We start from the raw sequence: 13,036 nt of genomic DNA on the forward strand, positions 1-13,036 counted from the left end.
TCTATAAAAATATGATAGTCATTAACTGCATATGTTTGACTTCTTCAAAGAATTGCCTGGACAGGAAGCCAGGACCATATCAGAGCTAGAAGCACCAGAGCATAGCATCAGCCTTGTAGGCACTCAAATGTATGAAGAATGAGTTCGAGTTGGGATATTACTGTGTTCCGTCCTCTCAGACTAGGATAGAAAGACTTCTTTTGGATTCCCTTCAGCTTGGAAAGTCTCTTGCCATTTAGGCAAGCAAGTAAAAATGGTAAGGATTGTGGAAGCAAAGAAAAGGTGAAATAACAATCATCTTTGATCCTCTGTAGGCTTTGAAGGAGAAGGAAGAGATGCTTGCTGTCCAGGTATGCAGTAGAGTAGAACTATGGGATCTGAGGCAGAAATTTAAGTGAGATAACAAAAGAACTCACCAGACTTACATCACATACATCTTTACAGACAGCAATATGTATTCTGTATAGGAAAGGAAGTCTTAGACCCTGGATTGAGAATGAGTTATTACAAATCATGTAGCACTTTACACTTCTGCAGAATCTTCACAGAAGTGTTTTAAGTTGTAATTAAGAAAAAAAAATATGTCTCTCAGTTTCATGGACATGTCTTAGAATGATCTACATGGCACATGAAGATATTTGGTAGGAGAAGGATGGGAAATATTTCTGAAATGGAAAGAGACCTTGTCAGTATTCCAGGATACCCATTTTTCATGTGAAAAGCAAGCATGTATGAGTAAACCTAATTGCTTACTAAACTTTTCACTTGTTAGTTGTAGGAAATATGTAGAAAATGAGTTATTCTCAAAGGCTAATTAAATCAATCTTCCTCTATATTTGTGTCACAAAATGCAATTTTAAGTCATCTTACATATATGGTCTTATATCAAAACACAATTTGTATAAAACATTTGTGACTGGGCATAACATATGCAATTATGTTAATTTTTAAAATATAGAAATATATCATTAAATAAGTTTTTCATGGAAATTCAGACACTAGGTAGAAATGCTCTACATCTAAGACTTTCTGACTTCTAATCTAAATTGTAATCTTGGTAGAGATTTAAATGCATTTTTAGAAGTATGTTTATAATACATAAAATTACTTAGAGAAGCACATATTAAGAATGATATAAAATCAGTGAGGGTAAACAGACACAGAACATATCATTTGTCCACACTCCCAAGTCAGTCCCTGAGACAGGGAACTGAATGCATTTAATTAGTTTTTGATGTGATTGGAAGATGCAAAAGTAAGAGAGTGGGGGCAGGAGATGTGAAAAAAGGTAACATGTGTTAATAATCCAGTAGGATATTGTAGAACTTAAACCACTACACAAAGAGAGAGACTTAGAAAAACCAAAGCAGGCTTGGCAAATGAATGAGAATCTTACACTGTCTGATTTCAAGATTTACTCTGGAGCCACAGAGGTTCCAGACTGGCCAAGTCAGGCGTGTCCGACTCTGCAACCCCATGGACCATACAGTCCATGGAATTCTCCAGGCCAGAATACTAGAGTGGGTAGCCTTTTCCTTCTCCAGGGGATCTTCCCAACCCAGGGGTCAAACTCAGGTCTCCTGCATTGCAGGCGGATTCTTTACCAGCTGAGCCACAAGGGAAGCCCAAGAATATTGGAGTGGGTAGCCTATCCCTTCTCCAGGGGATCTTCCTGACCCAGGAATCAAACCGGGACCTCTGGCATTGCAGGCAGATTCTTTACTGACTGAGCTATCAGGGAAGCCAAGTCAGACTGGAGTTGACATAAAAGATAACAGCCAGATCAACGGAGCAGAACAGAGAGTTCAGAGATAGACCCACACGTGGAATTGTTGACCAAGGTGCTAAGATAACCCCAGAGAGAAAGAAAAGTCTCTTTCTTTTCTATTTGTGATACCTGAAGATCCATTAAAACAATAAATAAATAAAAAAGAAACCTAACCCCCAAGTCACACCTTACACACAGATTAAGTCAAGGTAGATAAAAGATCTAACATAAAATATAAAATCATAAAGCTTTAGAGAAAAAGATAGAAAAAATATTCATGACTTGAGTATAGGCTAAGTTTTCTTAGACAGATCACAGCAATTAATAACAATTAAAATGTTAAATTAGACTTGCTATCTGTGCTCAGTCCCTTCAGTCCTATCTGACTCGTTGATACCCCACGGACTGTAGCCCACGAGGCTCCTCTGTTCATGGAATTCTCCAGGGAAGAAGACTGGAGTCTTTACAAGGAGCAACTTTTCACACATTGCTCCTCAGCATTAGAAATCCGAGAAATCCACTTTAAAACCGCTGTGGAATATACATCATTAGAATATCCACAAAGAAAAAAAGAATATAACACAAAATTTTAGCAAGAATACAGGGCAAATGGAACATTGTTGGTGTGAGTTTATAATGATATATATGCCACTTAGGAGAAAGGCCTGACAGCCTCTTATAAGTCAAACTTAGACCTGACATACGGCCCATAGAATCAAGTCCCTGGTATTTACACAAAAGAAAGGAAATACAGCAACACAGACACACGCAACATGTTCCTCAATATTTACAGGGACTTTATCTGGAAGGACAAATACTGGAAATGAGCCAGGTCTTCCTCAATGAAGGAAAAAGCACCCTGATTCTGTTCACCCAGCATAACAAAAATCAGCAAAAGGAAAACAATAAACTGCTGACACCCACGGCATCACAACATGAGTGGAGAGCGATGGACTGTGAATCCTTTCATTTTTTTTTCCATGGTAATGTTGTAACAGACTGGATTTGAAATTTACAGGTCTATCGATCTTATCCTTAGAAGTCCTTCCACATCCCTCTGGTCGATAAATATTCCCTTAATTGCTTCTAGTTCTTATGGCTTCATTTTGTACATTTCCAAATATGTTTGCACTTAAGTGTGGTGGACAGTCTGTTCCAAAAACAGTTCCAATTTCCTGTTTTGGTAAATAATTAATTATGACTCTGAGTATCGTTAGAGTCTCTCTTTCTCTACTTATTTGTCTTAATGTTTTTAGAATTTACAAAATTCTCATCGATACTAAGTCTATTGTTGGCCTGTCTTTTCTGTTCTGGCCGTCAGCATTTTTGTGTGACAATAAGAGGTTTTAGTTATGATGAGTTTATAGTTGACTTAGCTTCAAAATGATCTCATATTTCCTCAAACTCAATAGTACTTTTTATACTTTTAGATGAATCAATCAGTCTTTTCCTTCATACATTTTCTTAAGCACCTGCATTTTCTTGTCACAGCCATCTAAAAGATGTTTGTCTTGTTAAAACTGCTGATCTAGAAAAGACGACTAAACTACAGTAGTTTGATTCTAGGGAGATTGTAACCTTACTGAAATGCAGAATGTTATAGATTTGGTCTTAGAGCTATCCAGTTCTGCAGAAGTGTCATAGACTATATTTAAAATTCTTCACAGGAGGGAAAGCTTTATAGTGGGGTTGAGAATGCACAGATTCTAATTCTCTAATGACTTTGCTATATAAAAATATATAAGTGACTCTGATTTTAGAGCTAAACAGGATCTCAGAACCACCCAATTCAAAATCTTTATTTTGCTGATAGGAAATAGAGGATCAGATGCAAAGTAATTTGTACTATGCTAAGCCTCATCCAAGCAGCTGAATCAGAGGGAGAGCATAGATCTTCCCTACAGTCTCCTTCCTACCCATCAAGCTGCCTCCAAGAAATAGCTGCATCTCAATACAGGTTTTGTACCAGGATCTCACATGCCTGGCAAGTTTGCAATCTTGGTAGAAGAAAGGCAACAGGAGGAAGTCTCAGCCACCAAGGAGTTCAATTAAAATGCCAACAGGTTTGAGCTATCCCAAGGCAGGCACTTGAAAGGAGGCCTGTGCTCATTAACCACATCATCCGGTGGCCATGCCGACAGAGCAGCTCTTCTGCACTGGGCCAGCCCCAAGTTCACTGCCAACAGCAGCGACTCTGATGATGAAAGCAGGTGAGCCCTCGGTACCCCTTGGCTGTCTCGCTGTCTGCTATCTGGAGATGGAAGGAAGAGACAGACGTTCCATCATCTTAAAATGCATTTTGAATATTTTTGGAGAAACAATTGTTCAGGAGCTGAACTGTTCAAACTCTGAGGCTGTGCCGCAGAGGGGAACTTTTCCATCAAAGAAAAGTGCACACGAAGGGGATGGGAAATGGCAAACTGGGAGAAAATTATAGCATTTGCCGAGATGAGTCTTCAAGAAAGCCATTTCCACAGAGAGGGCTTTGCCACACGGGAAGAGCTGTCATTTCAAAATGCAAGATATAACCTGCAGTGTAAAAACTTCTGAATGTGTACTGGAAGTCTGGGATGCTACCTGCAGAATCCCTGTTACCTTTGGGGAAGAAACAGTTTTTCTTCCTGTAATTGTAAATGAAAATATATAGCTTAGCTATTAAAATCAAAGATATTTTCAAATATATATATACATATCATTTTATTATATGTTATCTACAATTAGATTTGCATGCATATTGATATTTAAACCTCTTCCCTTGTTTTTCTTAAAAATGTTTTCACTGTTACAGTCTAACTTAAACTACATCCTTTAGAGTAATTGTCATGGGTGTATTTTTACAGATGAGAGAACTGAGGCCAGTCAGATTCTGTTTGTCTTAGAAAACTCAGTGTATGGCTTATCTTTGATCTGTTCAATGTACAGGAGAACATTTGAGTTCTAAAGAATAAATGTCAAAATCTCCAGTACTGCAGGAGTAGATACATGGATGCATCCATGTAATTTTAAATAATTATGTACTTGAGTAAATTTGATGAGTCCCTTTATTAACATAAACTACTAGAACTGGCAGACATTTTACAGAGGAAATGCCTTCTAATCCTATATTCTACTTTACTCTCTTGCCTTCAGGCTGATTGTAAATAATTGTCTTTAGTAGGTTAAAAATAAAAAGAAACAGAAACTGAATTCAAAATTGCAGGATTGCCTTTACAACCTCAACAGAGATTTGCCTTCCCCCTAAAATATTCTAGAGTAATCCAGTATACATACATTATCTTTAGGATGGCATATATGCAAAGAAACGAAGCCTATAGGTCACCAGTCTTCATGGTCACTTGACTATACATTATGGGTGAAAGAAAATGCATAGTATAGCAGGGTATTAGTCAATTTAAGGTCTATGGTTATGTATATGATGCATATATGTGTATATATTGCGTTAGTCAAAAAGTGCCATCAAGTTTTTTTTTCCCATTACATATTATTAAAAAACCCAAATGAATTTATTGGCTAACTTACATAAAATATATAGTTTGCAAAATATATTGCTAATTCACTACAGCTGTGGTGAAAGATAGTAGGAGATGAGGTGATGTTTTGGGAGTCTTTATTGCTAATAGAGTCATAGCTTCGAAGGACAAACTTTCTGAAGGCATAATTTTGATCCCCAGACCTTACAAGCATCAATCAGCAGAAATGACCAAGTGTAGCTTGTGAATTGGGCTTCCCCGGTGGCTCAGTGGTAAAGAATCCATCTGCAATGCAGGAGATCCAAGTTTGATTCCCAGGTCAGGAAGATCCCCTGGAGAATGGAATGGCAACCCACTCCAGTATTCTTGCCTGGAGAATTCCATGGGTAGAGGAGGCTGGCAGGCTATAGTCCATGGGATTGCAAAGAGTCAGACATGACTGAGCAAATAACAGACACACATACAGCTTGTGAAATATCTTTGCCTAGTCTAATTGATAGCATATGGCCATTTTGTGGACTAAACACCTCGCAAAACCATTTGGAGGCTATCACAGACAGGTTCTTAGTCTTATTGATGAATGATCCATGATTATAGAATCTGAAGAATAGCTGTCCAGCATGGAGAGTGAAAAAGCTGGCTTAAAACTCAAGGCTCAAAAAACTAAGATAATGGCACGTGGTCCCATCACTTCCTGGCAAATGGAAGGGGGGAAAGTGGAAGCGGTGACTGATTTTTTATTCTTGGGCTCCAAGGTCACTGCAGATGGTAACTGCAGCCATGCAATTAGAAGGTGATAGCTCCTTGGAAGGAAAACTATGATAAATCTAGACAGCATATTAAAAAGCAGAGACATCACTTTACTGACAAAGGACAAACAGTCAAAGCTACGGTCTTTCCAGTGGTCATGTACGGATGTGAGAGTTGGACGATAAAGAAAGCTGAGCACCAAAGAATAGATGCTTTCGAACTGTGGTGCTGGAGAAGACTCTTGAGAGTCCCTTGGACTGCAAGGAGATCCAACCAGTCCATCCTAAAGGAAATCAGTCCTGAATATTCATTGGAAAGAATTATGCTGAAGCTGAAGCTTCAATACTGTGGCCACCTGATGCAAAGAGCCGACTCACTGGAAAAGACCTTGATGCTGGGAAAGATTGAGGGCAGGAGAAGAAGGGGACGACAGAGGATGAGATGGTTGAATGGCATCACTTGAGTTTGAGCAAACTCCAGGAGATAGTGAAGGACAGGGCAGCCTGGCGTGCTGCAGTCCATGAGGTACATGAGTTGGACATGACTTAGTGACTGAACAATAACAATGGAGAGCAGTCTATTGGTTCTGGTCATTAATTTTAACACTTGATGGTGGATATTAATGTGATTTATAAACAAACCAGCTTTAAAAATTTTTTACACTATATTATAATCACTTGCATAAGTATAACTTAATGATGACTCCAAAGAAACAAACAAAATAAATAAATATATGAAAAATTCTCCTTGTTTACAAAGAAATTCAGGGAGACTAATGAAGAATGAGGAGGTAGAAGATTCTTTATGAGCCTTACTAATACCAAACAACTATTGTCAAACCACTTTCATGCATTGGAGAAGGAAATGGCACCCCACTCCTGCATTCTTGCCTGGAGAATCCCAGGGGCGGAGGAGGCTGGTGGGCTGCCGTCTATGGGGTCGCAGAGTCGGATATGACTGAAGTGACTTAGTAGCAGCAGCAGCGTCGTGGAACTAAAATATTAGTACAATATAATGACAGGACATGCTTCACAAAGTTATTATAATTTGAGTTCACAGGTTCTGTAGTTTTTATAACATCACAATTCGTGTGTGTTTTAAAAGTCTATTGAGTAATGATCACATGACTATAAAACAGACCACTAGAATAATAATATTTTGGCACTATATATATGTGTGCATGCACACACACACACATATATATAGTTTAAAACTATGTGAGTTAGAGCATAGGCACTAATTTCTACATATCTTTACTGCTGGTACATGACAAAGACATATATTCATTTCTAGATTCTCATTAATAAGAAAATAAGGTTGAAATGGACTGACAGTTTAAGACGCCATGGTTGGAAAGTTTCAAAGCCAGGCATGAACTCAGGTCTCTTTGCCCCTCTTGTGTGTGTGTGTCCTTTGTGCATGTGCGTGTGTATGCGTGTGCGTGTGCGTGTGTCCTTTGTGCATGTGTGTGCATGTGCGTGTGTGTCCTTTGTGCATGTGTGTGTGTGCATGCGTGTATGTGTGTGTCCTTTGTACATGTGTGTGTGCATGTGTGTGCATGTGTGCATGTATACGTGTATGCGTGTGCATGTGTGAGACAGAGCTCTTTACATATTTCCTCTTTCAAGAAAACCTAACACAAATGGAGGTCTGTTTGAGCTTCCGACTAATACGGTCTGTTAGAATAACGTTACTGAGCATCAGATGCCGTCTTCAGATACCATCTAAAATAATCATGTATAATGTATAATCTTTTCCAAATCATAAGTCACCAAGAACTAGCAATTCACAGACAATGAAGCATCATCCCATATCACTGTATTGATCAACTTAGGATTCTTGGTGGATATGGAACTCAGCTATAGAAGAAACACTAGCAAATTTAAAGACAAAAACACAGGACTTCCCTGGTTGTCCAGTGATTAAGATTTGTCCCCCTCCAATGCAGGGGGAGTCAGTTTGATCCCTGGTGAGGGAGCTGAGATCCCATCTCTCTGGGACAGAAAATCAAAACATAAAACAGAAGCAATGTTGTAACAAATTCTATAATGACTTAAAAACATCCACATAAAAATATTTAAAAAAATAAATTAAAAACCTAAAACCAAAATTTTTCCTATTATTTTATCCAGTTTTACTGAGATATAATTAACATAAACCATTGTGTCGAAGATGTACAGCATACTGACTTGACTTTCACATACTGCAAAATGATTATTTCAAAAAGGTTAGTTAACATCTATCACTGCATACCGGGAGTAGGAAATGACAACCCACTCCAGTATTCTTGCCTGGAAAATGCCATGCACAGAGAAGCCTGGCAGGCTACAGTCCATGGGGTCACAAAGAGTCAGACATGACTGAGTGATTTAGCAGCATCATCTCATATAGATACAGAAGAAGAAAAAAAAAATGATTTTTTTCCTAGTGATGAAAACTCTTAGGATCTAATCTCTTGGCAACTTTCAAGTTCACCACACAGCAGTGTTAATTACAGTTATTATGTTGTATATTACATCCCCAAGATTTGTTTGTCTAATAACTGGAAGTTTTTTTCATCTCATAACTTGGAAGTTGGTTATAAACTTATTTTTTAGTCAAGTAATGGTGCAACGTCAATATTCTAAAGACTCCATGTACAAGTGGCTTTCATCCTAGTGTTTTGGGTCTTTCCGTTTTGACTCCCACACCCATGTACATGGTCCTTGCTATCATCTGTTTGCTGACTGTGGAAGAAGATGGGAAAGAACAGAAGAAAAAGGCTTTCTTACAAGCCCTGATCCAGAAGAGAAACAAATTGTGGCCTCTCTCACCCTCTTGTAGTGAGAATTAGTCACATAACTATAGCTAGACACAAGGGGCCTGAGAAACAAAGTCCCACATATTTTCTGGCAATAATGCTATTCTCTGAAAGGGGGGGGGGCATCTACTTCTTGGAACACCTGTGCTTATCTGCTGTGTTAATGTTTCATCACATTTGATCAGATAAACCAATCATCCCCAAATTCCCAAAACCCTATTTCATGGAGAGAAATAAAAACCATGTCCGTCTTTGCACAGGTAAGACTATTCTTTGCTCCACTAAAATTGTTGATGAGAAGGGTAGAACACAACAAAACTTTCAGAGGACCAGGGTTCAAAATCTAGTCTAAGAGTTGTGTCACCATGGACACATCATTAATGTTTGGACTTCCGTTTGCATCCGAGTAAAGAATTGTTTGGCGTGGAAGTTAACAGGGGCAGGGGATGGGCATCATGTTTGGTAATCACTCATGGTGTAATGCACACAGTGGTTTCCATGACCAGCTGACATGCTCCACTCAACATCAGCAGGAGTGGTTAATGAGAAAGTGTTTTATAAAAATACTAGTGATCAGCCCAATCCTGCCTGAGATTTTGTTACTTAGAAAAATACTATGTAATGTAGCCCCTTTTGGATTGAAATTTGGGGGATTGTGAAAAGTGATGATTCTTATTAAAAACACTGTGCAAAAATAGGCTTGCTTCTTGGCACTTGATGCATTATAACTTAATTATCCCAGTAGTTTGGTGGAATGGGAATGCTAGACCCATGTTACCAATAAAGAATTTAAAACTCCAGAGAATCAGGTATAACCAAAATTCTAATTTAGGCTTCTCTAAATAAAAGCCTTATTGTCTCTTTAGTAGGCCACAGATCTCTGCTCCATAGGCTCTAGTGGGTAAATGGTGATGTATTGCTGGACCAGACTTTAAGAATTACGTCAGCTGCCATGGGTGGAGACCGGGCTATTTGTCACACACTCACCCACTTCACCTGCTTCTGAAGCTTACGCGTCTACACTACAGGCAGAAAAACTCAACTCTTGCTCGGTCTTTCCCATTGACGGGATTTATCCGTTTCCAAAGGGTGGGTAGAATCTTCTTGAGTTATAATTCCTGTGATTCCTTGAGTCTCCTTGTCCACTATAGTTTGGGTGGGAGAAAGGCTGAACACAAGCAGGGATGTATGGTATTTATTTAATCAGGAAATGAAAAGGATGTATTTGGGCATAATGCACATGACAGTGACCTAAATTACTTATGCTGTCTCCTGGTTTTATAAGATACCACCTAATTTGCCATTATAATTCAAAGGAACTTCATTTTCCCAGGTGGAGGATGGAACATTACTGTAGCTTGTAATTTGATGGCAATTAGAGTGAGAACTCACATAATTAGTGTAGCAGGATCCCTGTTCTATTTATTTCTCAAATGAATCATGTCCTTTGGAGGGGAAACTCTTGAAGGGTAGGTTTAAAGTTACAACTGTTATCAGTAGCTTAGATGGCATCTAAATAAATAGAACATGATCCACTCCCTATGTCCAGAGAATATTCTGAAATAGTCTCCCAGGTCAAACTGAGGGGAGATCTAAGTGCATGAATGAATTCTAGAAGTGGGGAGGTGCCCAGGACACTAAAGCTATATTGTGAAGGATGAAAAGAAACCCATAGCACCTAAGACACTTACACGTGCCTGGTATCAAGACTTCCATGCATAATATTCATTTATTCTACAAACAACTTCCACACTGAGCACAGGACATCAGCCACTATTGCTCTCTCCTTCATGCAAACTGGTGACCCCACACTCCTTGTCGCATGATTTGATGACCACCCCTTATATCTTCACCCTTTTAAAGTCACTACATTTTTATTCTTTCCATTTTTAGCAGCAACTTTTGGTTCAGATCAACGCAAAGAAATATAGGAAAACAATAGAGTGGGAAAGACTAGAGATCTCCTCAAGAAAATTAGAGATACCAAGGGAACATTTCATGCAAAGATGGGCTCAATAAAGGACAGAACTGGTATGGACCTAACAGAAGAAAAGGTGGCAAGAATGCACAGAAGAACTGTACAAAAGAGATCTTCACGACCCAGATAATCATGGTGGTGTGATCACTCACCAAGAGCCAGACATCCTGGAATGTGAAGTCAAGTGGGCCTTAGGAAGCATCACTACAGACAAAGCTAGTAGAGATGATGGAATTCTAGTTGACTATTTCAAATCCTAAAAGATGATTCTGTGACAGTGCTGCACTCAATAAGCCAGCAAATTTGGAAAACTCAGTAGTGGCAACAGGACTGGAAAACGTCAGTTTTCATTCCAATCCCAAAGAAAGGCAATGCCAAAGCATGTTCAAACTACTGCACAATTGCATTCATCTCACATGCTAGCAAAGTAATGCTCAAAATTCTCCAAGCCAGGCTTCAACAGTACGTGAACCATGAACTTCCAGATGTTCAAGCTGGATTTAGAAAAGGCAGAAGAACAAGAGATTAAATTGCCAATACCCACTGGATCATAGAAAAAGTAAGAGAGTTCCAGAAAAATATTTACTTCTGCTTTATTGACTAGGCCAAAACCTTTGACTGTATGGATCACAACAAACTAGGAAAATTTTCCAAGAGACGGGAATGCCAGACCACCTGACCTGCCTCATGAGAAATCTGTATGCAGGTCAAGAAGCAACAGTTAGAACTGGACATAGAACAACAGACTGGTTCCAAATTAAGAATGGAGTACAGCAAGGTTGTATATTGTCACCCTGCTTATTTAACTTATATGCAGAGTACATCATGAGAAATGCTGGGCTGGATGAAGCACAAGCTGGAATCAAGATTGTCGGGAGAAATATCAATAACCTCAGATATGCAGATGCCACCACCGTTATGGCAGAAAGTGAAGAGGAACTAAAAATCCTCTTGATGAAAGTGAAAGAGGGGAGTGAGAAAGTTGGCTTATAACTCAACATTCAGAAAACTAAGATCATGGCATCTGGTCCTGTCACTTCATGGCAAATAGATGGAGAAACAGTGGAAACAGTGACAGGCTTTATTTTTCTGGGCTCCAAAGATCACTGCAGATGGTGACTGCAGCCATGAAATTAACAGACGCCTGCTCCTTGGAAGAAAAGTTATGACCAACCTAGATAGCATATTAAAAAGCAGAGATACTACTTTGCCAAAAAAGGTCCATCTAGTCAAAGCTATGGTTTTTCCAGTAGTCATGTATGGATGTGAGAATTGGGCTATAAAGAAAGCTGAGCACTAAGGAATTGATGCTTTTGAACTGTGGTGTTGGAGAAGACCCTTGAGAGTCCCTTGGACAACAAGGAGATGCAACCAGTCCATCCTAAAGGAAATCAGTCTTGAATATTCATTAGAAGGACTGATGTTGAAGCTGAAATTCCAATACTTTGGCCACCTGATGTGAAGAGCTGACTCACTGGAAAAGACTCTGATGCTGGAAAAATTGAAGGCAGGAGGAGAAGGGGGTGACAGAAGATGAGATGGTTGGATGGCATCATTGACTCAATAGATATGAATTTGAGCAAGTTCCAGGAATTGGTGAATGGAAGCCTGGTGTGCTGCACTCCACATGGTTGCAAAGAGTCAGACAAAACTTAGCAACTGAACAACAACAAAAAATATACTGAACACTGGCTGAGCATTATGTGCCCAGCTTGTTCTAAGCACTTTGCTCCTAGGAAAGGTAAGCATGGCATTTGTGAGACTATCTCTCTGTGGTGAGGGGCTTGTGGTGGGTAGGATGGAAAATATGTACAGGAAAGCTGCCTGGGCTTCATGTCTAATGCAGTGTTTAATGCACATTTCCTATAGCAGGAAGGGGATCTTCCAAACATTGTCTTCTCTACTACATTTTTTGGTGTTTTTTCAGCCTCACAAGTCATAATTATGCCATAGCTTTCTAAGAAAACCTATGTCAATTAATCTTCTATTAATTATGTTCAAGATGCTACTTGTAATAGGATGCTCAAATCTAAACAATCTTAAGCTTGTAGAACCAAGAATTTGGAATGAAGATGTGACATTATCATCTTTCTTTTAAATTCAATGGGCACCAAACTGCAAAAACACATAAAAATGCAGATAAATTATTGCCCATGAGTGACATTTTAGAACAACTTTAGTACATAAATAACACATGAACTGTCCAGTAATATATTTATTTTCATAAAAAAAAATTTCTCTTGAGAAGTCAAGCCAGCATGGGAAAAAGT

This window comes from Cervus elaphus, chromosome 32, assembly GCF_910594005.1.
Source record: "Cervus elaphus chromosome 32, mCerEla1.1, whole genome shotgun sequence".
NCBI lineage: Eukaryota > Metazoa > Chordata > Mammalia > Artiodactyla > Cervidae > Cervus > Cervus elaphus.